Here is a 15,629-nt window from a genome sequence, read left to right as displayed (position 1 = left end):
TAGAGAAAACTTTCTCAACCTTCCATACCTCGAATGTGCTCCTGCAGTAGCAGTATCGAGAAAAAAGGTTTAAAAAATATTCTGAGTTAATTTCTTGCCTTCTTGTTGCTGAACGCAACAATGAGTTGCTTTTAAAGAATCATGAAGCGTACCCAGCTGGCGCCGCGCCATTTCCTGAAGTAAATGCAGCAAATTACCCCAGAAGAGATAAATGGCATGGTTTTAGTAACAAGAAAAATTATGGAAGAAAAAGGAATTATATTCAAAAGAAAGGATCTCACCAGAAGTGGGATAAAGAAAGAAATATTGGGCAAAGTAAATCAACAGAGGATAAGTGTTTCCGTTGTGGTGGAAAGGGCCATTGGTCACGTACCTGTTGTACCCCAAGGCACCTAGTCGATCTTTATCAAGCATCTTTGAAAAAAGACGACAAAGAAAAGGAAACAAATTTTGTTTCAAATGATGCTGAAAATTCCACTACTCATTATGATGTATCTGATTTCTTTGAGGATCTTGAAGGAAATATTGGTCATTTGATCAATGATGGAATAGTTTAATATGTGAAATTGTTAAGTATCCATGTAAATAAATAATGTAAAGAACTTATTGTTAAGTTTTATTTTTTATGTATTTAAGTTTCAAATATGATTTATATAAATAATGAAATATTAATATTCATGAATTTTGAAATCATTAAATGTGTCATGTTTTAAAATAAAATTTTCGTATATGACATTATTTTTATGTACAGTGTTTCTTAGAAAAATAATTCCGATCAAGTATTCAATTTGATTGTGCATGTATTACTACTCATTTTATTATTAATTGTCTTTAAAGAGAATGGCAAAGACATATAGTGAAGATATTTGCCTTGCGGATAGTGCAAGTTCGCACACCATTCTCAAAAGTGATATAAATTTTACCCATCTTGTGCTAAAAGAAGAATATGTTAATACTATTATTGGCTCAGGCAGTGTGATTGAAGGCTTCAGAAGAGCTATAATTTTATTTCCTGGAGGAACAAAATTTATAATAAATAATGCACTATTATCTACCAAGTCTCTGAGGAACTTGTTGAATTTCAAAGATATTCGCCGAAATGGATATCATATTGAAACAATGAATGAGGGAAATCATGAGTACTTAAGTATCACAACTCATGATTCAAATAAGAAGGTTATATTAGAAAAGTTGCCCTCACTTTCATCTGAGTTATATTATACCAAGATTAGTGCAATTGAATCACATGCCACTGTAAACCAAAAGTTTACTAACCCAAATGAATTCATAACTTGACACGACCGATTGGGTTATCCGGGAACAACCATGATGCGGAGAATTATTGAAAACTCCCATGGACATTCACTAAAGAACTAGAAGATTCTTTAATTTAGTGAATTTTGTTGTGCTGCATATTCTGAGAAAAAGTTAATTTTAAGGCCATCACCAGTAAAGATTGGATTTGAGTCCCCTGAATTCCTAGAAAGGATTCAAGGTGATATATGTAGACCTATTCATCCACCATGTGGATCCTTTAGATATTTTATGGTCCTGATAGACGCATCTTCGAGATGGTCACATGTATGCTTATTGTCTTCTCGCAACCTGGCGCTTGCGAGACTACTGGCTCAAATTATTCGATTAAAAGCACAATTTCCAGAAAATCCAATCAAAGCAATTCGTCTTGATAATGCTGGTGAATTTACTTCCCAAGCTTTTGATGCTTATTGTATGGCTAATGGAATAAGTGTTGAACATCCAGTAGCTTATGTTCACACACAAAATGGGTTAGCATAATCACTTATTAAACGCCTCCAATTAATTGCTAGACCTTTACTTATGAGAACAAATCTCCCAACCTTGGTTTGGGGCATGCTATTTTACATGCTGTAGCACTTATTCGTTTGAGGCCAACGAGTTACCATCAGTTCTCTCCTATGCAATTAGTTTTTGGCCAGCAGCCAAATATTTCCCATTTAATAATATTCGGGTGTGCGATATATGTTCCCATTGCACCACCTAATCGCACCAAAATGGGACCTCAAAAAAATTGGGGATATATGTTGGATATGATTTTCCCTCTATAATAAGGTATCTTGAGATACAAACTGGGATGTATTTAAATCCCGATTTGCAGATTGTCATTTTGATAAATCAAAATTTCCAATATTAGGGGGGGAGAATAAGCTTCATAAAAAGGAACTTAATTAGAATGCATCATCGTTGATGCATTTAGATCCTCGATCAGGGTAATGTGAACTAGAAGTTAAAAAGATTATACATTTGCAAAGAATAGCAAATGAATTGCTTGATGCATTTTTCGATACAAAGAGGATAACCAAGTCATATATACCAGTGGAAAATTCCCCAATTTGAATTGATGTCCCAATAAGACAAGTAGCCACTGAAGCAAATTCACGCCAGAAGCGTGGCAGGCCTGTCGGTTCCAAAGACAAAAATCCTCGAAAAAGAAAAAAGGTAAATACGATTCCTGTTGAAAAAGACAAAGTAGAAACAACTGCAGTTGTCCAAAATTCTGATATAGTTTTAACGCCAGAAGACGTCCAGGTACCTAAAAATTGTGAAAATGACGAGATCTCGATAAATTATGTATTTACAGGAGAGAAATGGGACCGAAATAAGACAATTGTCAATGAAATATTTGCATATAATGTGGCATTAAATATCATGCATGAAAGTAAGGATCTTGAGCCAAGATTAGTCGAAGAATGTCGACAAAGAAATGATTGGCCGAAATGGGAAGAAGTCATGAAGGCTGAGCTAGACTCACTTGCAAAACGTGAAGTCTTTGCACCTGTAGGCTGTAGTGCGTACTGATGCGTTATTTTACAACCACACTTACTAACCGGCAAGTGCACCGGGTCGTACCAAGTAATACCTTACGTGAGTAAGGGTCGATCCCACGAGGATTGATGGATTAAGCAACAATAGCGTTTGATAGGATTAGTTAGACAGACAGAAAATAGTGTTGGGAGTTCAAAGACATTAAACAATAGCAAAAATATTAAAGAAGGGCAAGTAATTAAGATGGGAATAATATATGGAGAAGACAGTTAAGGTTTTAGAGTTATCTATTTTCTGGATTGACTTTTCTTATTAACTATTTTAATCATGCAAGATTTAATTTATGGCAAACTAATTGTGACTAGACCCTAATTCCTTAGACCTTCCTAGTCTCCTCTAAAATTCATCAACTGCCAATTCCTTGGTCAATTGATTCCAATTAGAGGGTGATGATTAAATTCCAGTTTATATGCCACAAGAATCCTAATTGTCCAAAAATAAAGGGATTATATGTCACGTATTCCGTTAAATACAAACAATTAGAAATTCAGGATAATATGTTTTCAAGCTATTGTTCAAGTAAAGAGCTTTTCCAAGTTTTACAAGAACTCAAATAGAACATGGGTCATACTTCCGTTCCACCCAAGTTCATAAAATAAAGAACGAAAACAATTATTGAAATATAAATCAAAACATGAATTAAAATGAAAAAATAATATTACCAATCCATACAATAGACAGAGCTCATAACCTTAACAATGGAGGATTAGTTGCTCATGGAATATGAAATGTAAATTTGTATGGAATAATGTTGTGGAATGTTCTTCTTGAATCACCCTATTGGGATCCCTTTTATAACTAATCCTAATAATTTTTAAAAATCAAATTTCTAAAAGTAAAATTAAAATAATATCTTTTCCTAAAATAAGATTTGAATTTGAATTCGAATTAATTTAAATAATCAAGTCTTCAGCTGATGGGTGGGGATCACTTGAATTGTCCATTCTGCAGCTTCTAATCTGTGTTTTTTAGGCTAGGAACTGGGTCAAAACAGCCCAGAAATCGCCCCAAGCGTTTTCTGTCAATTCTGCAGATCGTTCCTGTGACGCGTCCGCGTCGTCCATGCGTTCGTGTCATTTGTGCAGATTCTAGTCCACGCGTTCGCGTCAGGCACGCGATCGTGTCATTGTGATTTCCTCCATTCCGCGCGGTCGCGTGAGCCATGCGTCTGCGTCGGTATTCGCTGGTCATCTCCTTGGTTTCTTCTCTTTCTCTGCAGAAACTTCATCAAATCCATCCGAATGCTACCTAAAATAAATAAAATTGCACAAAAACTCAAAATAGCATCCATAGTGCCTAAAATATAATTAATTCTTAATTAAACTCAACAAATTAGATGCAAATTCACTAGGAAAAGATAAGAAAGATGCTCACGCATCACAACACCAAACTTAAACTGTTGCTTGTCCTCAAGCAACCAAAACTAATATAAGCTTAGGATGTGAATTTGCATGAGAATGAGAGTTCGATTAAGCCCATTTCTCTTCTTATAGTGGGGTTTACAACTGCAATCATGAGCAGTTTTGGCATCTCACTTTATCCTTTGAAGTTCAGAATGATTGGCATCCATAAGAACTCAGAATTCAGATAGTGTTATTGATTCTCTTAGTTCAGTATGTTGATTCTTGAACACAGCTACTTTATGAGTCTTGGCTGTGACCCTAAGCATTTTGTTTTCCAGTATTACCACCGGATACATAAATGCTACAGACACATAACTGAGTGAACCTTTTCAGATTGTGACCCAACTTTGCTAGAGTCCCCAGTTAGAGGTGCCCAGAGTTCTTAAGCACACTCTTTTTGCTTCGGACCACGACTTCAACCGCTCAGTCTCAAGCTTTTTATTTGACACCTTCACGCCACAAGCACATGGTTAGGGATAGCTTGATTTAGCCGCTTAGGCCAGGATTTTATTCCTTAGGGCCCTCCTATCCATTAATGCTCAAAGTCTTGGATCCTTTTTACCCTTTATCTTTTAGTTTAAAGGGTTATTGGCTTTTTCTGCTTGCTTTTTCTTTTTTCTTTTTTATTTTTTATTTTTTATTTTATTAATTTTTTTTCACAAGCTTTGTGTTTTTCACTGCTTTTTCTTGCTTCAAGAATTAATTTTTTTATTTTTCAGATTATCAATAACATTTTTCTTTTTCATCATTCTTTCAAGAGCCAACAATTTTAATATTCATAAACTTCACTATCAAAAAATATGCACTGTTCATGTCATGCATTCAGAATCACAGAAAATATAACCACATTTAAGTAAATAAGACTATTATTCAATATAGACTCACTTTCTCATGCAATATATCACTCCTATATTTTTTTTATTCTTGATTTAAGCTCAGTGAGTAATACATGAGACATCTTTTCAGAATTAAAGCAATAGGAAAACTAAACTAGGCCTAGGATTCTAACTAATAAAGGATCATGCAACAAACAAAGCAAAATAACAGAAAATCGGAACATAACATAGAAAAAGAGGGGAGGAATAAAAAATGAAAGGAACTCAACCACCTTAATTAGCGGTCGCTTTATTCTTCAGGTTGTGCTTCTTCGCGAAGATGATTCACCTCCCTTTTATACTAGAAAACCTATAAGCACAGCGTCAACACCAAACTTAAAGGTTTGCTTGTCCTCAAGCAAAGAAGAACTGAAAATAGAAGAGACAAATATTAAAATGAAAGAAAAAATAAAAGGATAAGAGAATAAGAGAGAATTAGGATTGGGAGAGAGAGAGAGAAAACTGGGCGGCGCAAGCGACGCGTTCGCGTCAATGACGCGATCGCGTACGTCGCGCATTCTTCATAATGACGCGATAGCGTCAGGCACGCGTTTGCGTGGATGGCCATATGTGCAACTGACGCGAACACGTCAGTCACGCGTCCGCGTGACCAAATTTGTGCTTTTAGCACACTTCTTGCCCCAAGCTGGCATAACTCTCTGCCCAAACGCTCTTTTACATCGAATTTGCAGGTCACGCGATCGCGTCGGTGACGCGACCGCGTGAATGACGAAAATCACAAACGACGCGAATGCGTTGGCCACGCGTTCGCGTGGGATCGTTTGTGCGAAAGGCATGAGTCCAACGTCACTCCCGCGCAACTCTCTGTCAATTTTCATTGTTCACGCACACATGATTGACGCGTTCGCATCAATGACGCTGGTGCATCGTGTGCCCCTTTTTTTTTTTGAGTGTCCGGTTTCTGTTCTAAAATAGCTGCATGATCAGAGAATTAGTAAGAACTCAATAAAAATCAACTAACTAAGGAAACTACTACTACGAAAAATAACTTAAGGATACGAAATTATCGGGTTGCCTCCCGACAAGCGCTTCTTTAACGTCACTAGCTTGACGATCAGTTCTGCTAGTTCAGCAGATGAGTGGACCTCTGGCGATCAATCTCACCTCTAAGATAGTGCTTCAACCTCTGGCCATTCACTATGAATTTTCTGTCAGAATTCTCTTCTTGTATCTCCACATGACCATATGGTAAAGCTCTGGTAACCACAAATGGTCCTGACCACCGGGATTTCAGCTTCCCGGAAAAGAATTTGAGCCTTGAATTATATAGAAGCACTCTCTGTCCTGGCTCAAATATTCTGATGGCAATCTTCTTATCATGCAGTAGCTTGGTTCTCTCCTTATAGAGCTTGGCATTCTCATAGGCTGAATATCTGAATTCTTCAAGCTCATTCAACTGAAGCATCCGCTTAATTCCCGCAGCTTCTGAATCAAGATTCAGATACCTAATTGCCCAATAAGTCTTGTGCTTCAGCTCAACTGGCAAGTGACAGGCTTTGCCATAGACCAACTGATATGGGGACATGCCAATTGGAGTCTTGTATGCTGTCCGGTATGCCCAGAGAGCATCATCAAGCTTCCTAGACCAGTCCTTTCTTGAAACACTAACGATCTTCTCTAGAATCCTTTTGAGTTCCCTGTTGAAAACTTCAACCTGTCCACTTGTCTGAGGGTGATAGGAGGTTGCCACTTTATGACGGACTCCATATCTATGCAGAAGAGAGTCCAGCTGTCTGTTACAGAAGTGACTTCCTCCATCACTAATGAGTGTCCTTGGGACACCAAACCGGCTGAAGATATATCTCTGAAGAAAGCTCATTACCACCTTGGCATGATTGGTGGGCAAAGCCACAGCTTCCACCCACTTGGACACATAGTCGACGCCACTAGAATATAGTTGTTTGAATGTGAGGGTGGGAAAGGTCCCATGAAATCAATACCCCACACATCAAACAACTCAACCTCAAGAATCCCCTGCTGTGGTATTTCATGGTTGGCAGGGAGATTTGTTGCTTTTTCACATCTATCACAGTGCTTTACAAATGCTCTTGAGTCTTTGAAGAGAGTCGGCCAGTAAAACCCACTCTGAAGGACCTTTATAGCTATCCTTTCACCACCAAAGTGGCCTCCATACTCAGAACCATGACAGTGCCAAAGAATCTGCTGTTTTTCTTCATCTAGGACACACCTCCGGATAATTCCATCTGAACACCTTTTAAAAAGGTATGCTTCCTCCCAAATGTAGTACTTTGCATCAGTCAATAGCTTCTTTACTTGTTGCCTACTGTACTCCCTTGGGATAAAATTCATGGCCTTATAATTTGCAATGTCTGCAAACCATGGAGCCTGCTGAATGAGGAACAATTGCTCATCCGAAAATGTCTCAGTTACAGCTGTGGATGGTTGCACTCCTGCTTCAGGCTCAATTCTGGAGAGATGGTCAGCTACTTGATTTTCTGACCCTTTCCTGTCTTTTATTTCAATATCAAACTCCTGAAGGAGCAACACCCATCTGATTAATCTTGGTTTAGAATCCTGCTTGGTTAGAAGGTACTTCAAAGCAGCATGGTCAGTATAAACAATAACCTTAGAACCAAGTAAATAGGACCTAAACTTATCAACAGCATACACAACAGCTAATAATTCCTTTTCTGTAGTTGTGTAATTCCTTTGAGCATCATTTAACACACGACTGGCATAATAAATGACATGTACAAGCTTACCATGCCTCTGTCCTGAAACAGCTCCTATAGCAAAATCACTAGCATCACACATTAATTCAAATGGTGAATCCCAGTCAGGGGGAGCTATAATGGGAGCAGAGGTAAGATTTGCCTTCAGAGTTTCAAAAGCATGCAGACAATCAGAATCAAAGACAAAAGGAACATCAACAACCAACAGGTTGCTCAATGGTTTAGCAATTTTAGAAAAATCCTTTATAAATCTTCTATAAAATCCTGCATGACCCAAGAAACTCCTAATTGCCTTAACATTAGTTGGTGGTGGTAATTTTTCAATTACCTCCACCTTTGCTCTGTCAACCTCAATTCCCTTACTTAAAATCTGGTGTCCAAGAACAATGCTTTCTGTAACCATAAAATGACATTTTTCCCAATTTAAAACAAGGTTTGATTCTTGACACCGTTTCAAGACAAGAGATAAATATTTAAGGCAGGATTCAAAAGAATGACCAAAAACAGAAAAATCATCCATAAATATCTCAATAAACTTTTCAACCATATCAGAAAAAATTGAAAGCATACACCTCTAAAAAGTTGCTGGAGCATTGCAAAGTCGAAATGGCATTCTCCTATAGGCAAATACTCCAAAGGGGCATGTGAATGCTGTCTTCTCTTGATCTTGAGGGTCCACTGCAATTTGATTATATCCAGAATATCCATCTAGAAAACAATAAAAAGCATGACCAGCTAACCTCTCAAGCATCTGATCAATGAAAGGGAGGGGGAAATGATCCTTCCTTGTAGCAGTGTTTAGCCTCCTGTAATCTATGCACATTCTCCATCCTGTGACTATTCTTGTAGGAATAAGCTCATTCTTTTCATTCTTGATCACTGTCATCCCTCCTTTCTTGGAAACTACCTGTACAGGACTTACCCAAGGACTGTCAGAAATAGGGTAAATAATACCTGCTTCCCATAATTTCATTACCTCTTTTTGGACCACCTCTTTCATAGTTGGATTGAGTCTCCTTTGTGGTTGCACAACTGGTTTAGCATCATCTTCAAGAAGGATCTTGTGCATACACTTGGTTGGACTCATCCCCTTCAAGTCACTAATGGTCCACCCAAAAGCTGTTTTATGGCTCCTGAGCACTGAAATAAGTGCCTCCTCTTCTTCAGGCTTCAGAGAAGAGCTAATAATCACTGGATATGAATCATTTCCACCCAAGAACACATATTTCAGAGAAGAGGGTAAGGGTTTGAGCTCAAGCTTGGGGGCTTCCTCCTCCTTAATTGGCGTGTTCATCAGCTCCTTTTGGGGTGGTGAATCATCAACTTCAACTAATTCACACTCAGAAATAGGATCTAGAACATCATCAAGTACCTCAGTTTCCAGTACTTCTTGAACAAGTGGTTCAATAACATCTATTTTCATACACCCCTCAGAATCATTGGGGTGTTTGAGGGCTTCAAAAACATTTAGGACTACCTGTTCTTCATTGATCCTCAGGGTTAATTCACCATTTTGCACATCAATCAGAGCTCTACCTGTAGCTAAGAAGGGTCTACCAAGTATAATAGAGGGTTTTACCTCCTCTTCCATGTCTAATATAACAAAATCAACAGGGAAAATAAATGGTCCTACTTTAACAAGTAAATCTTCAACAACACCCACAAGTAATTTAATAGAAAGATCAGCAAGTTGAAGAGAAATACGAGTGGGTTTTACCTCCTCAATTTGAAGCTTTTTCATCACTGAAAGTGGCATGAGGTTGATGCTAGCTCCAAGATCACATAAAGCTCTCTGAATGCCGACTTCTCCAATGGTGCAAGGAATGACAAAGCTCCCTGGGTCTGGCATCTTCTCAGGAAGGGTGTGTTGAATAATAGCACTGCATTCCTTGGTTAGCACCACTTTTTCTTGTTCCTTTCAATTCCTCTTGTGGGTCAACAATTCTTTCATAAATTTAGCATAGAGAGGCATTTGCTCCAGAGCCTCTGCAAAAGGGATGTTGATCTGCAGCTTCTTGAAGACATCTAAAAATTTAGAGAATTGCTTTTCTTTGGACGCCTTCTGAAGCCTCTGAGGATATGGCATTTTTGGCATGTATTCAGGGGCCTTTGGTAAGGTGGGATACGTGTCAAGAGAGTCAGGGAACGGGTTGTCTGCCCGCTTAGGAGGGGCGTGCTCTACTTCTTCCTTCTTCTCCTTTGGAGCTTCCTTTTCAACTAGATCTTCATTGACCTTGGTCTCAGAACCAGCCACCTTACCACTTCTCAATTGAATAGCCTTGTAATCTTCTCTTGGGTTCACCACTGTATCACCAGGGAATGTATTTGAAGACCTTTCAAGTAATTGCTTGCTCATTTGACCCATTTGCACCTCCAAGTTTCTAATAGAGGCTTTGGTTTCTTGTATGAAACTCATCATCATCTCCCATTTAGAATCTTCTTGGGATTTAGAATTTGCCTGCTGAGGTGGTTGTTGTTGCTGAGACTGAAATTGGTAGTTATTATGGTTGTTCTATTGAAAACCACCCTGAGAACTATTGTTGAAGTTCTGAGGTCTCTGAGGTTGATCTCTCCACCCAAAATTTGGGTGATTCCTCCACTCCTGATTGTATGTCTTAGAATATGGATCATTGTTGGGATTTCTAGGACCACTCCCCATGTAATTCACCTGTTCAGAAGAGGGTTGAGCATAATCATAATTATCATTTTGCATAATGTTACCTGTCATGTCATAGGAGGTATCTTGGGGTGGATTTTGAGTGTTGATAGCTGAGACTTGCATGCCACCCATCTGTTGAGTAAGTAGATTTATCTGCTGAGACATAAGCTTGTTCTGAGCAAGAAGAGCATTAACAGCTTCTACTTCCAACACGCCTCTCTTCTGAGCGGCCTCAGAGTTCACAAGATTCCTGTTAGATGTGTATAAATATTGGTTGCTTGCAACCAATTCAATCAGCTCAATAGTCTCCTCTGGTGTCTTCTTCTTGTGCAATGAACCGCATGCAGAAGTGTCTAGGCTCATCTTTGACATCTCTCCTAAGTCTTCATAAAAGATATCCAGTTGGGTCCACTTGGAGAACATGTCTGGAGGGCATTGCCTAGTCAGTAGCTTGTATCTCTCCCAAGCTTCATAAAGAGTTTCACCCTCCTTCTGTCTGAAAGTCTGAACCTCCAACCTAAGCTTAGTCAGCTTCTTTGGTGGGAAAAATTTAGTGAAAAATTCAGTAACGACTTTTTCCCAAGTATTCAGACTCTCCTTTGGTTGGAAATCTAGCCATAGCTTTGCTTTATCCCTCAGAGCAAACGGGAAAAGCATGAGTCTGTACACCTCTGGATTCACTCCATTTGTCTTCACAGTATCACATATCTGCAGAAAATCAGATATGAACTGATTTGAATTTTCATGAGGAAGCCCATGATACTGGCAATTTTGTTGCACCAAAGTGACCAATTGTGGCTTCAACTCAAAGTTGTTTGCAGTTATAGGAGGCACCACAATGCTTTTTCCATAGAGATCCGCAGTAAGGGCAGAATAAGAGCCAAGCACTCTTCTCTGCTGATCATCCCATTCGGATTTACCACATTGGCATTAGCATTATTATTTGCCATAGTGGATTCTGCAGCCTTGTAAAGTCTTGCTTGTTGTAAACGTCGCCTGAAAGTTCTTTCAGGTTCAGGATCAAAGTCTAAGAGATGTTCTTTGTCTCTATTCCTGCGCATACACAATCAGAAAAATAAGAAAATATGGGACTCTCTACGTCAGAGTGTAGAGAAGTCCCTGTGAGGTAACCTGTGTAAAATAATAAAATAAGAATACTAAATAAATAACTAAAAAAATTCGAAAATTTAAAAGAAAAATAAACAGAAAAATTGAAATAAAATTAACTGGGTGACACCAAACTTAATTTCAGAAAGTAAAAAAAAATAGTGCTATTATGAATTTTTTTTTGAAAAATAATAAAATAATATTTAATTAAAATTAAAATTAAAAAGCCTAATCTAAACAATCAAACAACTAATAGTTGTTAATCACAGTCACTCTCCGGCAACGGCGCCAGAAACTTGATGCGGTATTTTACAACCACACTTACTAACCAGCAAGTGCACCGAGTCGTACCAAGTAATACCTTACGTGAGTAAGGGTCGATCCCACGAGGATTGATGGATTAAGCAACAATAGCGTTTGATAGGATTAGTTAGACAGACAGAAAATAGTGTTGGGAGTTCAAAGACATTAAACAATAGCAAAAATATTAAAGAAGGGCAAGTAATTAAGATGGGAATAATATATGGAGAAGACAGTTAAGGTTTTAGAGTTATCTATTTTCTGGATTGACTTTTCTTATTAACTATTTTAATCATGCAAGATTTAATTCATAGCAAACTAATTGTGACTAGACCCTAATTCCTTAGACCTTCCTAGTCTCCTCTAAAATTCATCAACTGCCAATTTCTTGGTCAATTGATTCTAATTAGAGGGTGATGATTAATTCCAGTTTATATGCCACAAGAATCCTAATTGTCCAAAAATAAATGGATTATATGTCACGTATTCCGTTAAATACAAACAACTAGAAATTCAGGATAATATGTTTTCAAGCTATTGTTCAAGTAAAGAGCTTTTCCAAGTTTTACAAGAACTCAAATAGAACATGGGTCATACTTCCGTTCCACCCAGGTTCATAAAATAAAGAACGAAAACAATTATTGAAATATAAATCAAAACATGAATTAAAATAGAAAAATAATATTACCAATCCATACAATAGACAGAGCTCCTAACCTTAACAATGGAGGATTAGTTGCTCATGGAATATGAAATGTAAATTTGTATGGAATAATGTTGTGGAATGTTCTTCTTGAATCACCTTATTGGGATCCCTTTTATAACTAATCCTAATAATTTTTAAAAATCAAATTTCTAAAAGTAAAATTAAAATAATATCTTTTCCTAAAATAAGATTTGAATTTGAATTCGAATTAATTTAAATAATCAAGTCTTCAGCTGATGGATGGAGACCACTTGAATTGTCCATTCTGCAGCTTCTAATCTGTGTTTTCTGGGCTAGAAACTGGGTCAAAACAGCCCAGAAATCGCCCCCAGTATTTTCTGTCAATTCTGCAGATCGTTCCTGTGACGCGTCCGCGTCGTCCACGCGTTCGCGTCATTTGTGCAGATTCTAGTCCACGCGTTCGCGTCAGGCACGCGATCGCGTCATTGTGATTTCCTCCATTTCGCGCGGTCGCGTGAGCCATGCGTCCGGGTCGGTATTCGCTGGTCATCTCCTTGGTTTCTTCTCTTTCTCTGCAGAAACTTCATCAAATCCATCCGAATGCTACCTAAAATAAATAAAATTGCACAAAACTCAAAATAGCATCCATAGTGGCTAAAATATAATTAATTCTTAATTAAGCTCAACAAATTAGATGCAAATTCACTAGGAAAAGATAAGAAAGATGCTCACGCATCACATACACCAGAAGATGTAAAACCTGTTGGATATCGATGGGTATTTGTGAGAAAACGAAATGAGAAAAATGAAGTTGTGCACTACAAAACCCGACTTGTGGCACAAGGTTTTTCACAAAGGCCCGGTATAGATTATGAAGAAACATATTTTCCTATAGTGGATGAGATAACAATGCGTTATTTGGTCAGTTTATCTGCATATCATAAATTGCATATGCATTTAACGGATGTGGTAACAGCCTACTTATACGACCCATTAGATCGGGATATCTATATGAAAGTCTCTGAAGGACTAAAAATATCTAAATCATCCAATGAATATTCACAGGGGTTATACTCAGTCCAATTGCAAAGATCTTTATATGGTTTAAAGCAATCTGGTCAAATGTGGTATAATCGTCTTACTGAGTATCTGGCCAAAAATGGATTCAAGAATGATGATATCTGTCCATGTGTTTTCATAAAGAAAACTGCATCTGGATTCCTTATAATTGCTGTGTACGTTGATGATTTAAATATCATCGGAACTCCTGAAGAGATTCCAACAATTATAAAAACTCTAAAAGAATAGTTTGAGATAAAAGATCTTGGAATGACTAAATTTTGTCTCGGCCTGCAGATCGAGCATATAAAAAATGGGATCTTTATTCATCAAACAACATACACAGAAAAGATCTTGAAAAGATTTTATATGGATAAGTCACATCCCTTGAGTACCCCAATGATCGTAAGATCTTTGGATGTGGAAAAGGATCAATTTCGTCCTAAAGAAGAAAATGAAGATATCCTTGGTCCTGAAGTACCATATCTTAGTGCCATTGGAACGCTAGTGTATCTTGCTAATAATACAAGATCCGATATATCATTTGCTGTGAATTTACTAGCAAGGTATAGTTCCTCTCCAACCAGAAGACATTGGAGTGGAATAAGGCAAATCTTTCGATATATTCATGAAACGGTTGATATGAGATTGTTTTATCCCTATGGATCCAAGTCACAGTTAGTTGGCTATGCAGATGCTGGATACTTGTCTAATCCACATAAAGAGAGATCTCAAACAGGATACCTATTCACATATGGTGGTACAGCTATATCATGGAGGTCCACGAAACAGACAATAACAGCAACCTCCTCTAATCATGCTGAAATACTAGCGATACATGAAGCTAGTCTCGAGTGTTTTTGGCTGAGGAGTTTGATCCAATATATTTTGTCATCATGTGGACTGATTGATCAGAAGATAGCTCCAACTATCCTGTTTGAAGATAATACAACATGTATTGCTCAACTTAAAGGCGGATACATCAAAGGTGATAGAACAAAGCATATTTCTCCCAAATTCTTCTTCACTCATGATCTTCAAAATCAAGAGACAATTGATGTCCAATAGATCCGCTCAAGTGACAATCTGGCATATTTATTTACAAGGTCACTCCCAAAATCCTCCTTTGAAAGATTGGTACATGAGATTGGGATGCGCCGATTTCGAGACATTAAATGATGTCGACAAGAGGGGGAGACTGTACTCTTTTTTCCTTGGTCAGGTTTTTTTTCCATTGGGTTTTTCTTGACAAGGTTTTTAATGAGACAGTCCCCATCACAAAGAATTTTGTACTCTTTTTCCTTCACTAAAGTTTTTTTTTTCCATTTGGGTTTTTCTTTAATAAGGTTTTAACGAGGCATAATCCTAAATGGTCATCTAAGGAGAGAGTGTTATGATAAGAATGAAATGGATGACCATGGGGGCGGCTCACCTTTTTCATACTGAAGTTCTATGTTACCAAAGTCCTTGCATTTAATAATAGTAGAAAAAGGTAGCCTCCTTGTATGTATAAATAGAGGTTAAACTTCAGTACGTAACACACAGTTACACAACAATAAAAATATTAAATATTCTTCACACTCTCTCTCTTATACTATTCTCTCTCTTATATTATTTACTACAATATTATTAAATATATCTATTAATATAGTAATTCTAGTGAACATTACTACTATAGCTATCTAATTATATTTCCATACTTTATATTTGTTACCTCCTCCTTAATTATTTATTTAGTTATTTTACAATAGGGGTGGCAAAACGGGTCGAGTCCGTCGGGTCGATCCGTTAAACCCGCTAAAAAAGGCGGGTCGGGTTAGGATTTGGAGCCTACCAAATTAAAAAATCCGTCAAACCCGCACCGCCAAATTGGCGGGACGGGGCGGACCGATCCGCCGGGCCGAAGATTTTTATTTTTCTTTTTTTTTATTAAATAAAAGAGTGATTATTATTATTATAAAATTAATAATTATAGAATTT

The 15,629-nt window shown here is 37.6% G+C and overlaps 1 non-coding gene across 1 annotated transcript; it reads left to right on the top strand.

Annotated features, from left to right (window-relative positions):
- The first annotated feature begins 10,934 nt into the window (after nucleotides 1–10,934).
- LOC148575741 (small nucleolar RNA R71) lies at nucleotides 10,935–11,040 on the top strand. Its single transcript, XR_015904324.1, has one exon. It is a non-coding gene; the product is annotated as a small nucleolar RNA R71 (small nucleolar RNA).
- Nucleotides 11,041–15,629: the final 4,589 nt, after the last annotated feature.

Source organism: Arachis ipaensis, chromosome B1, assembly GCF_059453495.1.
Source record: "Arachis ipaensis isolate K30076 ecotype BB chromosome B1, ASM5945349v1, whole genome shotgun sequence".
NCBI classification, from domain to species: Eukaryota; Viridiplantae; Streptophyta; class Magnoliopsida; order Fabales; family Fabaceae; genus Arachis; species Arachis ipaensis.
Note: the sequence above shows the minus strand (reverse complement) of the source record. Positions and strands in the feature narration are given on the sequence as shown.